The sequence below is a fragment of the Gorilla gorilla genome, chromosome 12, assembly GCF_029281585.2.
Source record: "Gorilla gorilla gorilla isolate KB3781 chromosome 12, NHGRI_mGorGor1-v2.1_pri, whole genome shotgun sequence".
Taxonomy (NCBI): domain Eukaryota; kingdom Metazoa; phylum Chordata; class Mammalia; order Primates; family Hominidae; genus Gorilla; species Gorilla gorilla.
Window position 1 is genome coordinate 58,368,954 of NC_073236.2, and position 15,722 is coordinate 58,384,675.

The 15,722-nt window shown below is 38.1% G+C and overlaps 1 pseudogene; it reads left to right on the top strand.

The window, feature by feature from the left end:
- Nucleotides 1-420: 420 nt before the first annotated feature.
- Nucleotides 421-15,722, top strand: part of LOC101140830 (ankyrin repeat domain-containing protein 11-like) — a 200,003-nt pseudogene continuing 184,701 nt past the window's right edge.

Consider the following 15,722-nt stretch of genomic DNA (forward strand, 5'->3'; position numbering starts at 1 on the left):
AGGCAGGCCAAATAATTAGAATATTCTTTGTTGTTGTTGTTGTTGTTGTTGTTGAGACGGAGTCTCGCTCTCTCACCCAGGCTTGAGTGCAGTGGCACGATCTCGACCCACCGCAAGCTCCGCCTCGCGGGTTAACGCCATTCCCCTGCCTCAGCCTCCGGAGTAGCTGGGATTACAGGCACCCGCCACCACGCCTGGCTAATTTTTTTTGTATTTTTAGTAGAGATGGGGTTTCACCGTGTTATACAGGATGGCATTGATCTCCTGACCTCGTGATCCGCCCGCCTCGGCCTCCCAAAGTGCTGGGATTACAGGCGTAAGCCACCACGCCCGGCCTAGAATATTCTTAATAATGAAGTGGCTACGTTGTCTGGGGTATGAACTTGGGGTTCGTCGTCACGTGCCAGGAAAATTTAGGACATGGAAACAGATGAGGATTTTAGGAGCGAAGATTTAATAGGTAGAAAGAGAAACAGCTCCCTCTATAGAGTAAGAGCTCTCCGCAATGAAAGAGAGCGGGCGCAGCGAATGCGCAGTTTTACAGTTCAGTTTAAGGACGTGGTGTCTGATTTACCTAGGGCTCACAGATTGGTTCGATCAGGTATGACCTTTACATAGTGGGTGGGGAAGGCTGGTTGCCCCACTCTAATCTTCTTATGTAAATGGACTTTCCAGTTCATTGATACCATCCTGTCTTCCTCTTGCTGTACTTGTGGCTGGCAGAGAAGGGAAGATTGAGCCGCCATTTTGAAGATGTCTAATCCTTAATTCCTGCCAGCATCCACCTGTGCAAGCTTCCAGCTTGCAGGCTGCTCTTTGTTAGAAAATGATTTGGGGCTGCGTTTCATTAAAAAGAAAAGCCTTACCAAGGACTCTCATGCCTTTGCTATCTGCTTAAGTAATTCCTCCTTAACTCCTATATCAATAGTATGTAATTTCGAACATTGATTTTGTTTTAGGCCTGTTTTCTAAACTATTGAATGAAAGAGCATGGCTTGTTTAACTCAGCTAATCAACTGTGAAAAGCCTCACTCTTTGGCATTAAAAATCACAAACAAGTTGATACCAGTTACCTAGTGACTTATTTTGAGCATCAAACTTAAAACATAAGGGCTCAATAGGTAGGAAAATAAAATCTGAAGCTGGTGAGAGCTAGCCTGTCAAACCTCAAATTTCAAAAGAAAAGCCAACACTAAAATTCTCTGCCTATAAAGGGATTTGCATATGAAGTGATATTTTTAAAATGTCTTTTACTGAGAGATAAGTAGAAAAGGTTAAATAATTTACATAGGTAATTTAGTTTATAAAGACAGCTCTATAGTTGATTCAATTCCCTTTGAACTTTCTTGCCTTAAAAACAGATTATATCAGTACAACATGAAGCTTGCATGTATGTAATTATCATATATAAAAATGATGAGAAGACGCTCGATCAAAATATCTGGAAAATCCAAGTAGCCAGAAAAAATGAATTTTCTGATCAGCCAAGGGGTGACTCTACACACACACAAATTAAGTTTTATTATAGAAAATTTTCCTAAAATGCCTAAAGCCATGGTAGCCAATTAGTGGCTTCTCTGTAATGAAATTACTGATCAAACTCAGGATCAAACTTGCAGGGTTGAGATCCTGCAAGTCCTCAGAATCATCAATCTGAATGTAAGTGTCAGGCCTCTGAGCCCAAGCCTGCACATATACATCCAGATGGCCTGAAGCAAGTGAAGAATCACAAAAGAAGTGACAATGGCAAGTTCCTGCCTTAACTGATGACATTACCTTGTGAAATTTCTTCTCCTGGCTCAGAAGCTCCCCAACTCAGCACCTTGTGAGCCCCGCCCCTGCCCGCCAGAGAACAACCCCCTTTGACTATAAATTTCCACTACCTACCCAAATCCTATAAAACGGCCCAACCCCTATCTCCCTTCCCTGACTCTCTTTTTGGACTCAGCCTTCCTGCACCCAGGTGATTAAAAAGCTGTATTACTCACACAAAGCTTGTTTGGTGGTCTCTTCACATGGATGCGCATGACAGTAAGTGGTGGAGAGTATCCAAGTCACCAGCGACGAATCAGTATGGGTCTGCAACAACCTTAATTCTTGTCTCCTGAGAAGAAAGAATTCAACTAAGAGGCTTAAGGCAGAAAAAGAGATTGAAGCAAATTTCAGAGCAGGAGTGGAAGTTTACTAAAAAAGCTTTACAGCAGGAAAGAAAGCAAAGTACATTTGGAAGAGACCCAAATGGGCTTCTTGGAGGTCAAGTGTGGCGTTTGATCTTTTTACTTTTAAAGTTTTATATATTGGCATACTTCTGGGGTCTTGCATCCTTTTCCCCCTGATTCTTCTCTTAAAGTGATCTCCCTGCATGCACGGTGGCCTGCTAGTACTGGGGAGGTGAGCATGCACAGTGTGTTTACTGGAGGTGTATGCATACTCACCTGAGACTTTTTTTTCTTTTCCAGTGCAGTGCCCCCAGAAGGTCATACTGTGCCATTTTTCTTTTTAATGTGCATGCTCCAGCCCACTCACCCAGTTCCTGAGATCTTATTGGAAGCTACCGATCACCAATTTCAGGTGTCTCTATCTATTGGGAAATTGCCGCTCCCTGGCACCAGCTGTGACCAATTATCATTTTAGAGAAGCAATGTAACAACTGCAGGACCATCACCTGATGGTTGCCTGACATTCCTGGTGGGTAGGGGGAGCCCTTTCCTGTCCTGCTCATGGCTGATTAGCTACCTACTGTAACAGGAACATAAATTCTGAACACCTATTTACTGCACTATTGGTGATGTAGCAAGAAAGGTTGTAAGATGTTATTCTTAGTAGATCAAAAATAACTCTGATAAATTCCCCAATTCAAGTTAGTTTCAATTCAATATTGACAAATATGTATCAAACATATATTATTTTCTAAAAGCTTTATTGTCAAAGGGAAAATATTAGGTAGGGCACGGGTAAATCTGGTCTGCTAAAATAAATTGAAAATAGATTAACGGGAAAACAATATACAGTTTTACTAATGTTCAAATGTATACAAGAGCCATACAAAATATGACTCTCAAAGAAGAGCTGAATGATTAAAGCTTAAATAGTGCCCTCTTCATAAGGGAGAGGGAGATGGAGGAATGTAAGCAATTTTGAGGGTGTGGTAAATGATTTTTAGAAGACTTAATCTGGGCCCAAAGAACAGACAATAGTTTGTAAATAATTCTCTTTTAATACTGAACGGGACCTCAAGAATAAACAATGACCTGGGACAATGTTTCTCTGAGCTCATTAAGAGAGATGGCAATTAACCTCAAGAAGGTTAGAAAAGGAGCTTCACTGTGAACAAAGGTTTTTCTTATTATGCAGATACCGTCTCCCAGGTAATCTCTCAGAGCTACCCTTAGAAGAATAGGTGAAAAGTTTGTCTGCACATGGTGATGACTTTTAGTCTTTTCTCCTCTCTGGTGGTTAATCTTTTCTGGTTATTTGATAATATTCCTAAAGAGGTTACAAGACAATTACATTTTTTTTGGAAGAAGTTTTTCCCAGTCAGACAAGGGAACTTCCAGGGAGAATGCCTTCCTGTACTTGGCAGGAGAAAAACAAAAAAAAGGTTAGAAAGTCCTTCGTTCTGAGGCAGCTTCTAAGTCCTTCCAATTTCCTTTAATTCAAAAGTACTCAGCCTGCCAGAGCACTATACTTGGTTATTGTTCTCTGAGCCCCCACACCCCCCCACCAAAATTGGGAACTTTCATTGATGTGAGTAGTTTTGATAGTATTACTTTATAAAGTTATATAAACATTTTAGATATATTTAATCACTTGAAACTTTGAGGGGGAAATAAAATGTCAACAGGGAAATAAAATATCAACAGGAGTAATGTATTCATGATCTAGATGGGACTATATCCTCTGAGAGCTTATGGTAACAAAATAGGAGATTGCTCAACAATTGACAGTTTTCATAAAGTTTTGGAAACCAGATTTTTGTATATAAAATATAGCTATGATTTAATGACTTGACACTTTAAAAAGGAAAATCATTCAAAATTAATTACCATGTAAAAAATGGAATTTTTATTGAGAACCATGAATAACTTAAAAAAATCAAATGAAAATAATGTAAAATGCATAGTGAGGAAGTCCAATGTCTTTTTTTCTTTGAAGATTCTGGACTCTTTCTCCTTTTCTCCTATTTTCCCCTTTCTCCCTTTCTCTCTCTCCCTCCCTCCCTCTTCTTTATTTTCTTTTTTAATTGTAAGTGGTTCAGAGACATGCATATATCCATGGAAGAGTAAAAGAGAGTGACAAAGCTGTAGAAGACGAGTGGCAGAACATGAGCTCAGAATGAGCTGTGGCTTATGACAGTAATAAACATCAGAAAACTGGTTCTTCAGGCAATGTTTTCAGTGGGAGGATGAACAAGAAAGAAGGTCAACTGCTTGAGGCAGGCACTGTTATTTTAATAGATGTCAAAGAGACAGAAGCCTATCCTAGTCTAATTTTTCTTCTGTTACCAGCAGCAAGTAGAAAGCTCTTCAAACTGAAGAGTGGGATAAATATATAAAAGAGAGAATTAAATGCTTAAATCAGGTATTCCAAACTTTAATGCCTTTAGCCACCAGAAAGATAACAAAGAGGCACACAGAGTGTAGAAAAAAAAATGAGGGGAGTGTGGAACTGAAGAGAAATGAACAGCACATCCTTATCTGAAAGGATTTATATTCCATTATAAAGAACAATAATACATCGTGTGGGGAAAGATGCTGTGCTGAGACTGCTCCCTTTTCTACTATCCATTCTATCAGAACTCCTACAAATACTTGTCTGGACTTTCAGTTCTAGTATAATAATATACTAGATATCCTGTAAAAAAAAATTCCCAATGTATAATATAGCACCCGCAAATACTGAATGTATAGCAAATGTCTGCTTTTGGTTTTTGTTCATTTGGTTATGGTTACTTGGTTCTGTTTGGCTTCATTTTGTTTTGCTTTGTTCAAGCCACTCCTTACTGCCCAAGAAAGTAAGAGAAATGCGAGTGATCACAGATGAAAGAGGGAGCTGAAAACCAGGGAGGTAAGGCAGTGCAGATTGGAAGCTGCTCTAGCCTACGGCGACACTGTAGCAGTTGTTTAAGCAGCAGAGGACAGGGTTGTGTCCCTGCAATAAGGAGAATTGGGACCCTCACCTACAGCTGAAACCCATCCAGTGAAATTCTAACCACATGGATGAGGTGGAAAAGTCATCATATTGGCAAAGGAGACAATGGTCATTGACTGTCCTGAAATGAGCTGTAGGTTCAAAAAGTATCTTTTGAGAATTAAGAAGCACTTTCCTTCCCTCAAATATATTTGTGATTTGCATTTATCTTCTTTGTGTAGTCACAGATACCTCTACTTAGATGTTAATTTGGAGTGGCCCCCAAAAGAAATGTTCAGCTAAAAATAAATAGAATGAAGTAAGAGAATAAGGGTCTTGGAAATAGACTCCTATGTTTATGTGTCTGCCATAGAGACCATCATGAGATGGATGAACTGTTTAATAAGTGCTGCTGGGAAAATAATAAAATGAATTGGACTCTCACCTAACACCATTGAAAGAAACAGAAATATTTCACCCCAAAATATGTTTCTTAGACATATTGTTAAATGGCCATTCAGAGAGCACACAAACAGAAGTAGCCTTGCAAAGCTGTCTTTTGTGGGGGAGATTTGAATCTGTAGAGAATCTGCATAGATGAAGCCAGGCTTTCTCTGAGGCCTTCTCTTTTCAGATCTAAGAAAGATTAACCAGGTATCTGAAAACATTAATGGTCCAATTGAAACATTTTACCATTTATTCTCTTTGAAGGCTGCTACCTGTGAAATTTTATCTACATAACACAGCTACTTTTGCTAGTCATTCCTCCATTTCTTTCTCTCCCGTAACCTATTTGCCACAACCCAAGCCCCCATGTTTCTGTAACCTCAAGCTTCTACACCCTGTTGCGGGGGTTGGAGCAGTCAGTCTGCAGTTCTTGTTCACGTGCACATTGATGAATTTGTATGCTATTTATTATCTGCCTTTTGTCAGTTCATTTTTCATCAAACCTTCAGAGGGAGAAGGAGGCATTTTCCCTTAACCTCTATACCATATAGACAATTTAATTACAGGTAAATTAATTATTAGCTACGGAAAAGAAACTTGGAACTTTTAGACTAAAATACACAATAATATATCCACCAATTCTGGAAAGAAAATAATTTCTTAACACAAGATGCTCAAATTTAAAATGCTCAAATAAAAAGTATTTATAAATTGGTATTTAAAATAAAATTTATTTAATGGCAATGAGAAAAATTAAAATATAACCATACTCCAAAAACAGTATTTATAATGTATTTGACCAACTTTTATTATTATAAATTATAATATATATCACTTATAAAGAAATATTAAAAAGCAAAGACAGAAACCTTATAAGAAATATGTGCAAAAGAAAATAGGCAATCTACAAAAAGAAGATAGCTGAATTACCAAGAAACATTTGAAAAGATGATCAGCTTCACTATTAAATAGAAAGTTGTCAATTAGAAAACATAAAAAGATACTCTTTCATACCGTCAAATAAAGTTTAGCCTAAAGCTGCCTCCTTACATATTTTAAGTTTCACCTGTAGTTTCTCTGTACACTGTGAACTATAACCTAGATGGAGTTGTAAACAGACTGTAGTCTGTTCTTGTGCCAATCGCTGAGTTTTGGTCAAAGTTTTGGCCAACTGTGCAAATCATGTTCAAATAAGGGAAGCACCAAGCTGTAACCAGTCCAGCTGTTTCTGTACCTCACTTCCATTTTTTGTAGGTCACTTTCCTTTTTCTTTCCATAAATCTTCCTACAGCATGTGGCTGTGCTGGAGTCTCTGAGCCTACTGCAACTCAGGAGGCAGTCTGATTTGCAACTCATTCTTTGCTCAAACTCTGTTAAATTTAATTTGGCTAAAATTTTTCATTTATCCATACCCATCTAACAAACATTTTAAGTTGTAAAAATAATAATTGTCAAAGGTGTGCAACAACATAACTGCTATACCCTTCCAGAGAAAGTATAAATTGGTTAAAACAATCTAGTCTATAACTGGGAAGAAACTAAAAAATTTGAAGATTTGTATAACCCAGTACCAAACAATTCCATATAGGCTAGAGAAAATCTCATAAAAGTGTACAAGTTGACATCTACAGAAAAATATATTTTCTGGTATTAAAAAGAATTAGAAAAAATCAACCCCAAATTGATTATATATGGGGTATATTTTTATGCAGAGTCAATTACCATTAATAAACTAGAGCTACAAACATCAGCATTGGTGCATTTTATACACATATATCTGAATGGAAAAAAATTACACAAGGCTGGGCGTGGTGGCTCACACCTGTAACCCCAGCACTATGGGAGGCCGAGACAGGCAGATCACTTAAGTTAGGAGTTCGAGACCAGCCTGGCTAACATGGTGAAACCCTGTCTCTACTAAAAAATACAAAAATTAGCCAGGCATGGTGGTGCGTGCCTGTAATCTCAGCTACTTGGGAGGCTGAGGCAGGAGAATCGCTTGAACCTAGGAAGCAGAGGTGGCAGTGAACTGAGATCAGGCACTGCACTGCAGCCTGGGGGATAGAGTGAGACTCTGTCTCAAAAGAAAACAAAACACACACACACACACACTCACACACACACACACAAATGTATACAGCAAGTTTACTTTTGTGAAAAGTTTAAAACCATGCAGAAAAGACTGTTTTTAAAATTACGTATATGTGGGGGCAAGAAAATGATAAAGCAAAGCCCAAGTGTGGTTACGTTAGGATAGGAATTACACCTAATGTGCAAGGAGCAGGAAAGTTCAAATAAGAGTATATTATAGCCGCTCAAGGGATTCTTCTCGTCCCTGAAGAAACTCTGTTAAAGTTAATTTGGCTAAAATTTTTCTTTTAGCCATACCCATCTAACAAGCATTTTAAGTTGTAAAAATAATAATTGTCAAAGGTGTGCAACAACATAACTGCTATACCCCTCCAGAGAAAGTATAAATTGGTTAAAACAATCTAGTCTATTGTCGTAGACAATAGACACGGCATTGTCGTAAAGAAAGAGTTTAATAGAAATGAGGCTGGCCATGCTACCTGGGAGATGGAATTCATATTCAAATTATCTTATCTAAAGCTTGTAGATTAGAAGTGTTTCAAAGGCAGATTGGAGGAAGGTGTAGGGGCAGCCAGGTAACAGGTGCTTGCTGCTGATTGGATGGGGCAGAGATGAACTCATAGCAGGTGGAAGCTGTTCTTCTTTAGGCTGAATGCTTCCGGGTGGGGCTACAGGAGCAGGGTTGGTGGTCCAGGTAGAGCCATGAGTGTCAAACATGCAAAAAACCCAGAAAGATGTCTCAAAAGGCTGATCTACAATAGTGGTGCTATTTGCAGGAGTAATTAGGGAAATTGCATATCTTGTAACCTCAGGAGTAATGGCTGACAATCGTTTATGTCTGCACCTTAGCAGGACTCTGGTTCCTCTCTCCCCCTAGGCTGATGGCCTCCCATTAGCTTTACAAAAGCAGTCAAATTTGGGGCAAGACCTATTATCATTTATACTGTAGCCTAAATGTCTTCTAAAGTTAGCTGGGTCCAATAGCCCAGGAATAATTAAAAGAAAGGCAAGATGGGGGTATGTGGGTGGTAGCTCAGCTTACTGTTATAATTTTTCTCACTGACATAATATTTGCAAAGCCAGTTTTAATATTAAGAGATTCTACTAAATTTTAATGTTTATTAAGATCGGTTAATTGTATGGGTATTCATTGTATAATTTTGTACATATATTTATTTAAAATTTATTTATAATGTGCAAATAAATAATTTATATTCTCCAACTCCTCATTCTAATCTTGTAGTTCTTATCTCTACATTGAAATCATATTCAAGATCACAAATAGTCCCTTAATTTCTAAATGAAAATATAATCTGAGCCCTCACCTTACTTTTTCTTGATAGTTTCATATGTGTAATAACTTTCTTCTTTTCTCTTTGCTATTTAAAACTGCATTTAAATATGAATCAGTATATGAAGAAGTGTGTGTGTATGTATGTGTGTGTGAACATATTTCTTCAACTTATTTTTCTTTCTTTCCATCCTCCTTTGTTGTATTTTTTTCCTAATTCTAAGAATGTTAGACCACTTATTGGTGAGAACTTTCTATGCACCCCTCACACTAAGCTTTCTTTCTCCATGCACTTCATATTTAAAATTTTATACTGTGTCTTCAAGTTTACTGATTTTTTTTTTATTCTTTCATGTCAAATCTACTGATAAAACAGCCTCCTTGTCTGGAGTAACACTTGCAGTTCATTGTCTCATGGCCATGGAGAACAAGGAAATGGACACACAAAGAGTGAAGTTGAGAGCAGAAGTTAGGTTAAAGAAAAAGAATAACTCTCTGCTGCAGAGAGAGGTCCCAGAAAAATGGGTTGCTGGATCTGTGGTGAAATGCAGTGGGTTTTACAGATGAGTTGGTGAGGAGGTGGTGTCTGATTTACATAGGGCATGAAAGACTGGTTGGACCAGATGTGCCATTTGCATAGGATGTAAATTTCTGATGGCCTCCAAAGTAAATTCTGCTGAGGACTCTTTTGCCTTCACTATCTGCCTAAATAATTTCTTTCTACCTTCTATATCATCTAGCCCCTCAGGAATGGAAAACCTAATTGCTGTTGGGGGTGTTGAACATGACTCTTTCTGGCTACTTCCTGCTGGAGAGGGGCATCATGTGGGGAACAGGAGCTAGGGCTCCTCCTGGAGTCAATCTAAGGGTCCTCAGAAGAAAGGCGTGTCCATGCATGGTTCCATCTGAGGCACCATTTGGAGTTTAATAGCTTCTAGGTGAGAAGAAATTAATTTTACAAGAAGTTTAGAATATAGAGTTTGAATATGAGTATTAAGATTGCCACTATTAGTAGGGGTACTATAGGCTATAACCATGACAGTAGAGTTTGTTTGATACCTATTAGCCATTTAGATGGATTGTAATACTGCTGCCTCCACCAGATGTCGCTGTACTTTACCAGAAGCATTAATATAGAAGCAACATTTTCTTAATATAGGATAAGTGCCATTGGATTGGGTGGCCAGAGTAACTTTACTGCTAACTTTGACAAAATCGTTCCTGTAATTATTAATCCTGTTATGAACATAATTAGGCAGAATATTATAGCAATTAGAATTTTCCATCTAGAATTCCACATTGTGGGTGACACAATATAGTTTTACTGTAAATCATAGAGTAAGAGTAGGAATTCTCACAAGAGTAGGGTAATAAATAATTCCCCTTTAAAATTTACTCACAAAAATATAGAATTTCCCTTTTGAGGTCTATTAAGTTACAAATGTAATCCTAGGGATAATAAAAATCTCTAGTGTAATAAATGACTCCCCTTTAAAATTTACTCACAAAGATATAGAATTTCCCTTTAGAGGTCTATGAAGTGACAAATGTAATCCCATGGATAATCAAAATCTCCCTGCAAGTATGTGTCAAAAAGAAGTTCTCATATCTGGTGGGCAATCTCAAGAGAAAAGATAGAAATGACTGAAAGTATCTGGTAAGGAAGGTGTGGGACTGAGTAGGACAAGTAGCCATCAATCGTTTAGTTATCTTTTATGATTTTCAGCTTAAGTTCTCCTATCTCTTTGCATTGATATCTGGGACATTCCTCTAGGCCCTCTGGGATTGCTCCCTCAACTTTTCAGGCTTTGACTGGAGTGTTATGTACTCAGGAGTAGATTTTTGTAACTTTTACCTCTGAGGAGATTGAAAGAAGAACAGTGTAAGGCCCTTCCCAGCTTGGGCTTAGGGAAGGAGACAGAGAGGGAAGAGCCTGTACCAATACCAAATCTCCTGTGTTCAATAAAGGTGATCCTATTTCTTGGGGTTGGGTTTCTGCTAATTGTGTTAATTCGTGTTGGAAGTGGGCTAGGGAAGTTACATGCTTAACCAATTCCGAGGTCTTTTGGTCTAATAAAAAACCATTTGTAAGAAAACGCCATTAATACAGCATTTTGAAAGGACGCAGACCTAACTTTGAAGGGGTATTTCTTACCTGCAGTGCAGCAATGGGAAGAAGAGTGACCCAGTAAGGTGAGTTTCTTGGAACAGTTTTCTGAGGTGTCTTTTGATAATATTGTTTGTCTTCTCTACCTTTCCTGGGGACCGGGGTCTCCAGGCACAATGGAGATGATACTGTATGCCTAGTGCCTTTGAGACCCCCTGTGTGATAGCTGCCTTAAACGAGGGGCCATTGTTACTTTGGAGGTATTTAGGTAGACCAAAGCAGGAGCTATTTCATTAACTAACACTTTTATTACCTCAGAGGGCTTGGATATAGAAGGTATTGGATGCTCTTCATCTTTGGCATGTGGGTAAAGACTATCTGTCAGTCTTCCCCTGGATAGTTAACCATCCTTTGGGTCTGAGGAGGAAGGAGCTGCCTGTTGAGGGGATTATTTTTTAAGACAGATTTCACAGGCATTAACAACCTGTTTGACTGTTTTTAATAATTTCTCTCCTGAAAACAATCTCTAGGCTCACTCATAGATTTTATCCTTTCCCAAGGAAAAAGCTTGGTGAAGGATCTTAAGGACTCTCCACTGGCTGTAGGCTGGCAAGTGGAGTTGCCATCCTCTGACTGTAGCCATCCTGAGGGTTGGAAAATGTACCCTTGAGAGATGGCCCATTCTATCTCTGCAGGGGAGTACTGAGGCTTCATTTCTTCTATGAAGGCTTCCAGATTAGAAGGGCTTTGGGTGTGTTGAGACCCTGAGGCTTTCTTGCCACTGACTAGGCTGCCTGATCAGCTAACTTGTTTCCTTCAGCTATTTCATCTGTTCCCTTCCGATGTCCCTTATAATGCATCACAGATAGGCCCATTCTTTAAATCTACTTCATTTTAGTTTTTGCATTGTTTCTAGACTTTAATGCTTCTTTAGGTTCTTTTAAATAAGTTCCGTTTCTTTCCAAATTATATTCATGTTTTTCTTTAAAAAATCATGGAATATGTCTATAATAGATTTTTAATGTATTTTTATCCTAATTCTATCTACTAAGGCATGGATCTTCTGGGGATACTACTGAATGCCACAGGTGTTTAGCAGGATCTTTCCATTATAGCTGATAAAACAATGTGTCTATATCATACCCATTAGATAAGCATCATTTTTTAAATTGTCAAATAACAAATGACAAAGATGTGCAGCAACACAATTGTTGTATTCTATTAGCGGAAATGTAAATTGATGACCTTTGAAAATTGGTCAGTTTGCAGCTCCCTGACAGTTGTTCTTTCTCCAGTAATTGCTATTTGCCTGGAGCCACGGAGTCAACCCCGGACATGCACACGTTAGTACTTAACCAACGACTCAAGGGGACCCTGAAGCAGATTTTTATAGCCCTGATAAAATCTGTAAAATATATCCATTTCAACCTTTCCCAATGCTATTATCTGTCTCCTCAACTCGACAAGACCTCCCTACTTGCTCTCTATCATCTTGAAAAAAATACCAAGGCAAAAATCAGTGTGATGACAATGCCCATATAATTAACTTGTTTGCCTTCTGTCAGGGACCACAGTCTGTGCTGCTTGTTATAGATTGTCTAAAAACAATTGTTTCATATATTTTGAAGAGCTGTTTAGTTGTTTAGAGTAGGAGGACATGTCCAGTACTGTTACCTGTGGCGAATCTGTATGGGTCTGCAGCAACCTCAATTCTTGCTGCCTTAGAAGAAAGAATTCGACTGAGGGGCATAAAGCAGAAGGAGAGATTCACGTAAGTATTAGAGCAGGATTGGATGTTTATTAAAAACCTTTAGAACCGAAATGAAAGGAAGTAAAGTACACTTGGAAGAAGGCCAAGAGGGCGACTTGAGAGATCAAGTGCACAGTTTGACTTTTGACTTAGGGTTTTATATGTTGGTATGCTTCTAGGGTCTTGCATTACTTCTCCCCTGTTTCTTCCCTTAGGGTGGGCTGTCTGCATGTGCAATGGCCTGCTAGCACTTGGGAGGGGCTGTATGCATAGTGTGTTTATTGGAGTTGCACGGATGCTCACTTGAGGCTTTCTTCACTTACCAGTTGAATGCTCCTAGAAGGTCATATACCTGTTAAACTCCACTATGTTGTCTCTTAGTGTCTATGCTTAAGCCCACTCATCCAACTCCTGAGATCTTATGGGGAGGCTGCTAATCACCAGTTTCAGGTTTTTTCTATCTATTGGGAGACTGCCTTTCCTTCGTGCCAGCTACAACCAGTTATTTTAAAGAAACAGTGTAACAACTGCCTGACCATCACCTGGTGGTTTCCTGCCATTCCTGATAGGAGGGGAGGGAGCCCTCTCTGCCCTGATCATGCCTGACTAGCTACCTGCTTTAACAGTACCATTTAGTCTATCCTGGCTTTTCTTTCTTCTTATTTTATTTTATTTTATTATTTTTGAGGTGGAGTCTCGCTCTGTCGCCCAGGCTGGAGTGCAGTGGCACAATCTCAGCTCACTGCAACCTCCGCTTCCCGGATTCAAGCAATTCTCTCCTCAGCCTACCGAGTAGCTGGGATTACAGGTGCCTGTCACCACACCCGGCTAATTTTTTTATTTTTAGTGGACAAAAGATTTCACCATCTTCGCCAGGCTGGTCTTGAACTCCTGACCCTGTGAGCCACCCACCTCGGCCTCTCAAAATGCTGGGATTACAGGCATGAGCCACAACGCCTGGCCTCAGCTTTTCTTTCTTTTTAAATCAATTACCTAACATCATTTTGACATCTTTTTAATAAAATACAGTTCAAACAACACAGACATTTATAATTGACCTAGTATTTGAGGCAAGTTACATATCTATCCCCAATGGCATGGAAAGCATAGAGTAGCAGAAATAATTCCCCAGAGGATTTTTTAGGTAATTAGAATGGATTAAATAATAAAATACATTGTGCATACTATACAATCCCCAAACAGATAAAGTTACATTAAAACATATGTGTAAATATGTTTGGTGACTTGGTTTTCTTAATTTAGAAAGGGCTTCAATGCCTGTTGCTTCTGAATCAAATAACTTTGTAAACCTCTTGAGCAAGGCTTTCATTAGATTTTCACCTTCCTGATTCACATTTACTAAAATCACACATGACTTAGCTAATAGAGTGCTGATACCTTTAAGAAATTCCATAAGATTATAGCAATCAATTTCAATATGAAGCTTACGTTTGAATTTCCTTTTAGCCACCACACCCGGCTAATTTTTTGTATTTTTAGTAGAGATGGGGTTTCACCGTGTTAGCCAGGATGGTCTCGATTTCCTGATCTTGTGATCCTCCCACCTCGGCCTCCCAAAGTGCTGGGATTACAGGCGTGAGCCACCGCACCCGGCCTGAACCTAATTTTTTGTATTACTTAAAATTTTACTGGGTGTGACTAGTAGACCAGTGATTAACAAAAATGAAGATAGACTCAAAGTTTGAATTAGGGTACAAGAGTGCTTCATTAAGATGATAACAATAATCACAACTGAGATTTATTAATTGCTTAGATATGCCAGGAGATCTTCTAAGTCCTGTACACATTGTTTTTTAATCCTTACAATCTACCTTGGAGGGAACCTCTATTTTCACTCCTATTATACTGATGAAGTAACAGAGACTCAGAAAGGTGAATATTTTTGTCCAAAGACACAAAAGTAGGCAAAACCAGGATTAAAACCCTGAGAGGCTTGAAGATGACATCTTGTAAATAAATTACATGCTACCACTCAGACTGCACACTGAAAGATCTGGTAACATTTACTATGGCATTCTATGCCTCTAGATTCTGCAAGAAAGTGAAGATTAAAGTAAGCAAGGTCATTTAATAATTTGGAAATGAACGAAAACCCAGTTATCACTATCTTGCTACTTTCCCTTGATTTTAAATCAAAATCTTACTGTATAATATGGATGCCATTGTAGGAATTTACGTGAACTCCCCAATATATTTAGGATTTTTTCCATCTTTCTTAGAGGAAAGAAATCAATCAGAAAATCTTCAGCTATGATGGCAATAGAATATAGCAATTTGAATGTATGCCCTCTGCTCATGCAGATGATAATTTAATTAATGTAGGTTAAATTATTAATGACAATGTTTTATCTTTCCATTTGCAAGGATATTTTTAAAATGCTCTCTGGAAAAATATAACATTATTAATCCAGATAAATGAATTTTAACAATGACACTGAGCATTTGGACATGTGAAGTACTATTTACTAATTAATTATACTATTTATCTATTTGATAAATATGTTTTAATATGCTAAAGTTTTTTGTACTTATTTTATCTATTAGTTGATTTTGTACAGCCTCAAATACAAATTTTTTGAAGTTAATATTTTTACATTTGCATTTTAGTATATTAGTATTTAGTATATTTGTATTTCTCTTCTTTAATTGCTTGTGAAGCTATCTGGGTCTGGAATTTTCATTCTGGAAAGGTATTTAACAAAAATTTATTTGATTCAATGCACATAACCTGTTTGGGTTATTTATTTTTTATTGAGTGGGCTTTAGTAATTATTTGTATCTTTCTAGGTCTTTCTCCAACTAAATCATCAAATTTGTTATCCTAAAGTTGTTTATAACATCCCTTATAATCTCTCTCATTCCTGATGTTGGTAATTTCTCTCTTT